The sequence below is a fragment of the Trichosurus vulpecula genome, chromosome 2 (genome assembly GCF_011100635.1).
Source record: "Trichosurus vulpecula isolate mTriVul1 chromosome 2, mTriVul1.pri, whole genome shotgun sequence".
NCBI classification, from domain to species: domain Eukaryota; kingdom Metazoa; phylum Chordata; class Mammalia; order Diprotodontia; family Phalangeridae; genus Trichosurus; species Trichosurus vulpecula.
Genome location: NC_050574.1, coordinates 347,916,942 through 347,924,165, shown reverse-complemented (window position 1 = coordinate 347,924,165; position 7,224 = coordinate 347,916,942). Strand labels below are relative to the sequence as shown.

The 7,224-nt window shown below is 40.8% G+C and overlaps 1 pseudogene; it reads left to right on the top strand.

Moving 5' to 3' along the window:
• The first annotated feature begins 256 nt into the window (after positions 1 to 256).
• Positions 257 to 1,358, top strand: LOC118839247 (annotated as a pseudogene).
• The last annotated feature ends 5,866 nt before the right edge of the window (positions 1,359 to 7,224 follow it).

Sequence of the window (7,224 nt, the reverse complement as noted above, 5' to 3'; positions counted from 1 at the left end):
TTTTCAGCATTTTAGTTTTAAGACTTTTAAATTCTACAGACAATCTAGAGAAAGCTATTGGAAGCTCAGAAGCCAAGTGTCACTCTCTGAAGGAAAAACATGACCTCCCTAGCAGTAAGTAGAGTTAAACATTTAGAGTTCAAGCTGTGAGTTCTTCCACCCAGTAAGCACTTACCTCCTCCCCCTGCCTCCAGGTGCAGCATCACTTCCTCTCTCTCTCTCTTACGAGTTTAAACTTGCCACTTCAAAGTTTGCCATGTATAATAATATTGCTGCTCTCTCTATTGACAATGGCTCTGGGATGTGCAAATCTGGCTTTGCTGGAGACAATGCCCCTTGGACTGTCTTCTCTTCCATTGCTGGGCACCCCAGACATCAGAGTGTAATGATGGGTATGGGCCAGAAAGACAGCTACACGGGGGATGAGGGCCAGAGTAAGAGAGGTATTATGACCCTGAAGTACCCCATTGAACATGGTATTGTCACCAACTGGCATGACAAGGAGAAGATCTGGCATCGTACTTTCTACAACGAGCTCTGTGTGGCCCCTGAAGAGCACCCTGTAGTGCTCATAGAAGCCCCCCTGAACCCCAAAGCCAACAGAGAAAAGGTGACTCAGAATTTGTTTGAGACCTTCAGTACCCCAGCTATGTACATTGCAATCCAGGCTGTACTGTCCCTGTATGCCTCTGGTCACAACACTGGTATTGTGATAGACTCCAGTGATGGTGTGACTCCCACTGTGCCCATCTATGAAGGTTCTGCCCTTCCCCACACCATCCTCCATCTGGATCTGGCTGGCCATGATCTGATGGACTGCCTTATGAAGATGACTGAAAGACAGCATAGTTTCACTACCACAGCTGAGAGGAAAATTGTGCATGACATCAAGGAGAAGCTGTGTTACGTGGCCCTGGACTTTGAGCAGGAGATGGCCACTGCTGCATCTAGCCCCTCTCTGGAAAAGAGCTATGAGCTGCCTGATGGTCAGGTTACCACCATTGGCAACAAGAGGTGCTAATGCCCAGAAGCTCTCTTCCAACTATCTTTCTTAGTTGTGGAATCCTCTGGAATCCACATAACTATTTTCAACTCAATCCTGAAGTGTGATGTTGACATCCATAAGGATTTGTGTGCCAATACTGTATTGTCTGGTGGTACCACCATGTACCCAAGGCACTGCTGACAGGATGCAGAAGGAGATCGCTGCCCTAGTTCCCAGCGCAATGAAAATCAAGATCATTGCCCCACCTGAGCGCTCCATCCTGGCATCTCTTTCCACCTTCCAGCAGATATGGATCAGCAAGCTGGAGTATAATGAATCTGGGCTCTCCATTGTCTGCCACAAACGCTTCTAAATAGACTGTGAGGTTTTTTTCTTTTTTTCTTTTGTCAAAGGGTGTGACATGATAATTGCCCCCCAAAAGAGATGAGATTGGCATGGCTTTATTTGTGGTTTTGTGGGTTTTTTTTGTTTTGGGGGGTTTTTTTGCACTTGACTCAGGATTTAAAAACTGGAATGGTGAAGGTGAGGAGCAGTCTAAGTATGTTGGAGTCAAACATTCCCAAAGTTCTACAATGCATCATCAAGACCCTGATTGTACATTTGTTTATTTTAATAGTCATTCCAAATATTGTATAATGCATTGTTACAGAGTTACTCTGTGAAGGCTGTGCTCTGCTAGAGCAAAGGAATTACCGTAACAACAATTGGGCTTGCAGCTGCTGTAGGGGGTAAGACCCAACACAAGATCAGCAACAAGAGCTGCCAGGTTCTTTCATCTTCTTTTCTAAGGAAAGCAACTTTAAGGGGTTAACAATCTCACTTTAATTAAACATACATATATCATTTACTTAGTCGGGAAGAAAAGATCAGCCCCCTGAACTTCGAGGCAAATACAAACAGAAGTTAAAAACATCAACAGACAGACCTTGTCTGATTCAAATCACAATTCATAGTTATAAGAGAAGCACCAACATCTATCTGTCTGGGTTACAAAGCCAAGGGGGGGTGGGTTCAACAGCTTGCCCAGAGTCTCGTCACTCATACTCTTTCAATGAGTGTACCCCTAAAAGTTAAATGCCAACCTCAGATCTTATATACCCATCTCAGGGCCCTGGGGCACTTAAGGCTCACCATTTAGAGTGTGAGAAATCAGTGTGGGAAAGCTCCAACCACTCGCACCACATCATATACAATCTAATGACTCTCTGTTGTCTTAGTGCTGAGAAACACTCCAAGGCAAAAGATGACGCCGTACCTTCCCATTCAAAAGTCCCATTTTGTTTGCCATTACAGCCACATAACAAAAATCTAGATGGAGAGCGGGGAGAGGGGAAGGTATTACTATTGCTTTACATGTAAATTATGTAATCCTTTAAAAAAGACTTTTTGCATCTTTTGCCTTAATATTTGTTCCTTTTTAAAAAAATGTCAGCCATAATGAATGCCCCCCTAAATTCCCTCCCTGCCCCCAACATGGATGTAAATGAAGACTTTACAGTCTGAGAGTTTTATAAGATTGGTGCAGGACTGGAAGAGCTTTACCTGTACACTTACCTAAGACCAGTTCAAAAGAAAGTGCACACTTTAAAGAAAAAAACAAAAAACAAACAAAAAAAAACCATTTAGAGTTCATTCAGGTCTCTCACTGCTATCCCAGACCAAGCAAGCTTCTGCCATTGGGATTTCATGAGCACTGGAGAGGGGTTTAGGGGAGTCGAGTTGAATTCTGCTTCATATCTATGGGTTGGCTTATGCAGCCCTGTGACAAACATGGTAGACAGTGGGCCAGGGGTAATGAAGAACTCTATTAGGTATTAGGGATTACTGGCCTTTCCTATTGTTAGTTGATCAGCTTTTATTTCCTTAGGGTTCTACACCTTGGAGATCCTCAAATTGCTTTATCTCTTGTTCATGACAGCTTTGAGAAGTTGTAAGGATCAGAGAACATGTCCGATCTTCTGTTTTATTGGTCACATGACCAGAAGTGGTGCATGAACTTAAAATATTTTTATATTTGTATTTCAATAGAACTAATTTCCTCTCTAATCTGCACATTAAAATATTATTCTGATAAGCAATCCATAGACTTCACTAGACTGTCAAACAGTTCTATTACACAAAAAAGGTTAAGAACCTCAGGGCTAAATAAACCTCCTTTTGTTAACTGTTGAATGACTTCAGTGTCATTTTGATCCAAGACTAAACCTAAACTAGCAGATCTGATTAACCAGGCCTGCTTATTATACAGGTCAGTTCTGGCAAGTTTCCTGAAGGATTTAATTAGGAGGAAAACATAATGTGAAGAGGAGGGCATTATATAATGGGATCATCTAGCAGATATGTTCTAGAGTTGAAATGTAGTTATTAAAGATCTTTAAAAAAAATCATGGACCCCAGAATAAGAACCTTGTCCTAGAATAGCTCTATAGCTGCTCCCTCCAAACATTATCTGCCATATGGGCCTAATAACATCTATGTAATCTAGTTTACCAAATTATTCCATGGCAAGTCCTTTAAGTGCTATGTAAATGTGACATTTGTTACTGAGGAGTCACAACAAGATGATACCATGCTCAGTGAACATCTAAAATAAAAAAACTGGTTGGATAAATAATAACTTAGAATATTAGCTCAGGGTGCTTGTTAGGCAGAGAGCAATCCCTTAGTCATACAGACTGTTTCTCTTACTCCTCTTCACCAACCTAGTTGTCTCTTCCTCCTCAGATTAGCACTGATTTATTTATCTTCTGACTCAGATGTCCCTGTTTCATGGGAAAGGAAGGATTTATATGAAACAGATGCTGAATGATGTTCTCAATGGTGATATTTGGGGTTCTAATCTCAAAACGACTTCACCATATTGTGTTACTTACCTCCCAACTGTCCCACCACAGGAAATGAATACTGTTTCATCTGAACCCCGTGGTGTACCACTGAATTCCCAGGCTCAGCTTATGGCTCAAAAATGATGGTCATTGGTTACAAGATAGGTTTTAGAGGTGGAGCCAAGATGGCCAAGTAAAGACAGGGACTTGCCTGAGCTTTCCCCCAAACTCCTCCAAATACCTTTAAAATGACTGAACAAATTCTAGAGCAGCAGAACCCACAAAAAGATGGGATAAAACTAATTTCCAGCCCAAGACAAGTTGGAAGGTTGGCCGGAAAGGTCTATTGCACCAGGGTGAGAGAGAAGCACAGTTCATCACAGGCCCCAGCAAACTAGGAGCAGGCCTTGGGCAATTGCATCATTGGCAGCAGTGGTGATTTCCATATTCTCAGCCCACAGATGCCAAAGACAACTTAGAAGGTTGGCAGGAAAGGTCTGTCACAACTGGGTGAGAGTGGAGCATACGCAAGCACAGGCTGCACTGGCACAGCCCCAGCCACAGCAAACGAAGAGCAGACCTGGGGAGTGACTGAATCAGCAGTGGTGGCAGAAGCAGTGGCAGCAGCTGCTTTCAGAGCTCTCCGCCCATAAATGGTAAGGAGGTCAAACGACTGATCAGAAGGAGATTATAGGGGTCTCTTTGCTGGCACTGGGGTCTGTTGCTTTGCCCATACTTGGATCTGGGTTGTGGTCCTGGGTAGAAGTCCCAGGGCAAGGAGGAGCACTAGTATTGCAGAGTTTGTGGCAGCAGTGCAATGGGGACCTTCTTCACAATTCCAGGGTAGAAAAGAGTGCTTGTGGTCACTCACAGACCAGAGCACAGGCCAGGAGAGGAGAAAACATCTCTCTTTAGATCATACCACCTCGGAAGAACTGAAAACATACAGGTCCCTAGAAGTATCTCTGAAAACAGCTGCACAAAACCCCTGAAGCTTGGGACAGTGTGCCCTCCACCCTGGAAGCAGAGTCCTGCCTTAAAAAAGGGTTAAAAAGTCACAAAATATGCCAGGGAGATGAGCAAACAATGGGAAAGGAAAAAAACCCCTCTGACTATAGAAAGTTATTATAGTGACAAGGAAGTTTAAAATACACTCAGAAGAAGACAACAAAGTCAAAGCTCCTACATCCAAAGCCTCCAAGAAAAATATAAATTGGTGTCAGGCCATGGAAGAACTCAAAAAGGATTTTTAAAATCAAGTAAGAGAGGTAGAGGAAAAATTAGGGAGAGAGATGAGAGTGATACAAGAAAATCATGAAAAATGAGTCAATAGCTTGGTAAAGGAGACACACCTTAAAAAAGGGGACTAGGCCAAATCATAAGAAGAAGTCCCAAAAACCAATGAGGAAAAAAATGCATTAAAAAGCAGAATTGGCCAAGTGGAAAAGGAGCCCACTGAAGAAAATAATTCCTTAAAAAATAGAATGGAACAAATGGAAGCTAATGACTTTATGAGAAATCAAGAAAATAAAACCAAAAGAATGAAAAAAATAGAAGACAATGTGAAATATCTCATTGGAAAAAACAACTGACCTGGAAAATAGATCCAGGAGAGATAATTTAAATATTATTGGACTACCTGAAAGCCATGATCAAAAAAAGAGCTTAGACATCATCTTTTAAGAAATTAACAAGGAAAACTTCCCTGATATTCTAGAACCAGAAATTGAAAGAATCCACTGTTCACCCCCTGAAAGAGATCCCCAAATGAAAACTGACAAGAATATTATAGCCAAATTCTAGAGTTCCCAAGTGAAAGAGAAAATACTGCAAACAGCTAAAAAGAAACAATTCAAGTATAGTGGAGCCACAGTCAGGATAACACAAGATTTAGAGACTTCCACATTAAAGGATTGGAGGGCTTGGAATATGATATTCCAGAGGGCAAAAGAGCTACAATTACAACTAAGAATCACCTACCCAGCAAAACTGAGTATAATCCCCTCAGGGGAAAAATAGATATTCATTGAGATAGAGGATTTTCAAGCATTCTTGATAAAAAAAGACCAGAGCTGAAAAGAAAATTTAACTTTCAATACAAGGACTCAAGAGAAGCATAAACAGGTAAACAGGAAAAGGAAATCATAATGGAACTAATAAAGTTAAACTGTCATATTCCTACATAGGAAGATGATATTTTTAACTTGAAAGACCTTTCTCATTATTAGGGTAGTTAGGAGTAGATATAGACAGAAGACACAGGTGTGGGTTGAATATGAAGGGATGATATCTAAAAAATAAAATTAAGGGGTGAGAGAGGAATGTACTGGGAGACAGAAGAGGAGAGTTACAAGGGGGTAAATTATTTCGCATAAAGTAGGCAAGAAAAAACTTTTACAGTGGAGGGGAACAGGGAGGAAGGTGAGGGAGAATGAGTGAATTTTAATCCCATGAAAATCAGCTCAAAGAGGGAATAACATACACACTCAATTGGATATAGAAATCTGTCTTACCCTACAGGAAAGTAGGAAGGGAAAGGGACAAGAGAAGGGGGGTGGTGATAGAAGGGAGGGCAAATTGTGGAAAGTGGTAGTCAGAAGTTAAATGCTTTCGAGAAGGTAGGGTGAAAAGAGAGAGAAAAGAATAAACCAGGCAGTGAGGAATGGGATGGAGGAAATACAGTTAGTAATTGTGAAAAAATTTTGAAGTAAGTTTCTCTGATAAAAGCCTCATTTCTCAAACATGTTTTGAGTCAAATTTATAAAAATGAGAGCCATTCCCCAATTGATAAATGATGAAAAGATATGAGCAGTTAAGCAAACAAAGCTATCTATAGCCATATGAAAAAATCCTCTTAACTCACTATTGATTGGAGAAATGCAAATTAAAACAATTCTCAGCTACTACCTCATACCTATTAAATTGGCTAATAGGATAGAAAAGAATAACAAGTGATGGAGGGGATGTGGGAAAAATGAGACATTAATGCATTGTTGGTGGAGTTGTGAACTGATTCAACCTTTCTGTAGAGCAATTTGGAACTATACCCATAGGGCTATAAAACCATTCTGTATCCCAAAGGAGATAAAAAATCAAAAAGGAAAAGGACCTATATGTGCGAAGATACTTTTAGCAGCTCTTTTCTGGGGGCAAAGAATTGGAAATAGAGGGGAAGCCCATCAATTTTGAGAATGGCTGAACAAGTTGTGGTATGTGATTATGATGGAATACTATAGTTAATATAAGAAATTATGAACAGGATGCTCTCAGAAAAAAACTGGAAAGACAGCCGATGCAAAGTGAAATGTACTGTGTACAGAGTAATAGGAATATTATAAGATGATCAGCTGTGAATGACTTAGCTATTCTCAGCAATACAATGATCCAAGACAA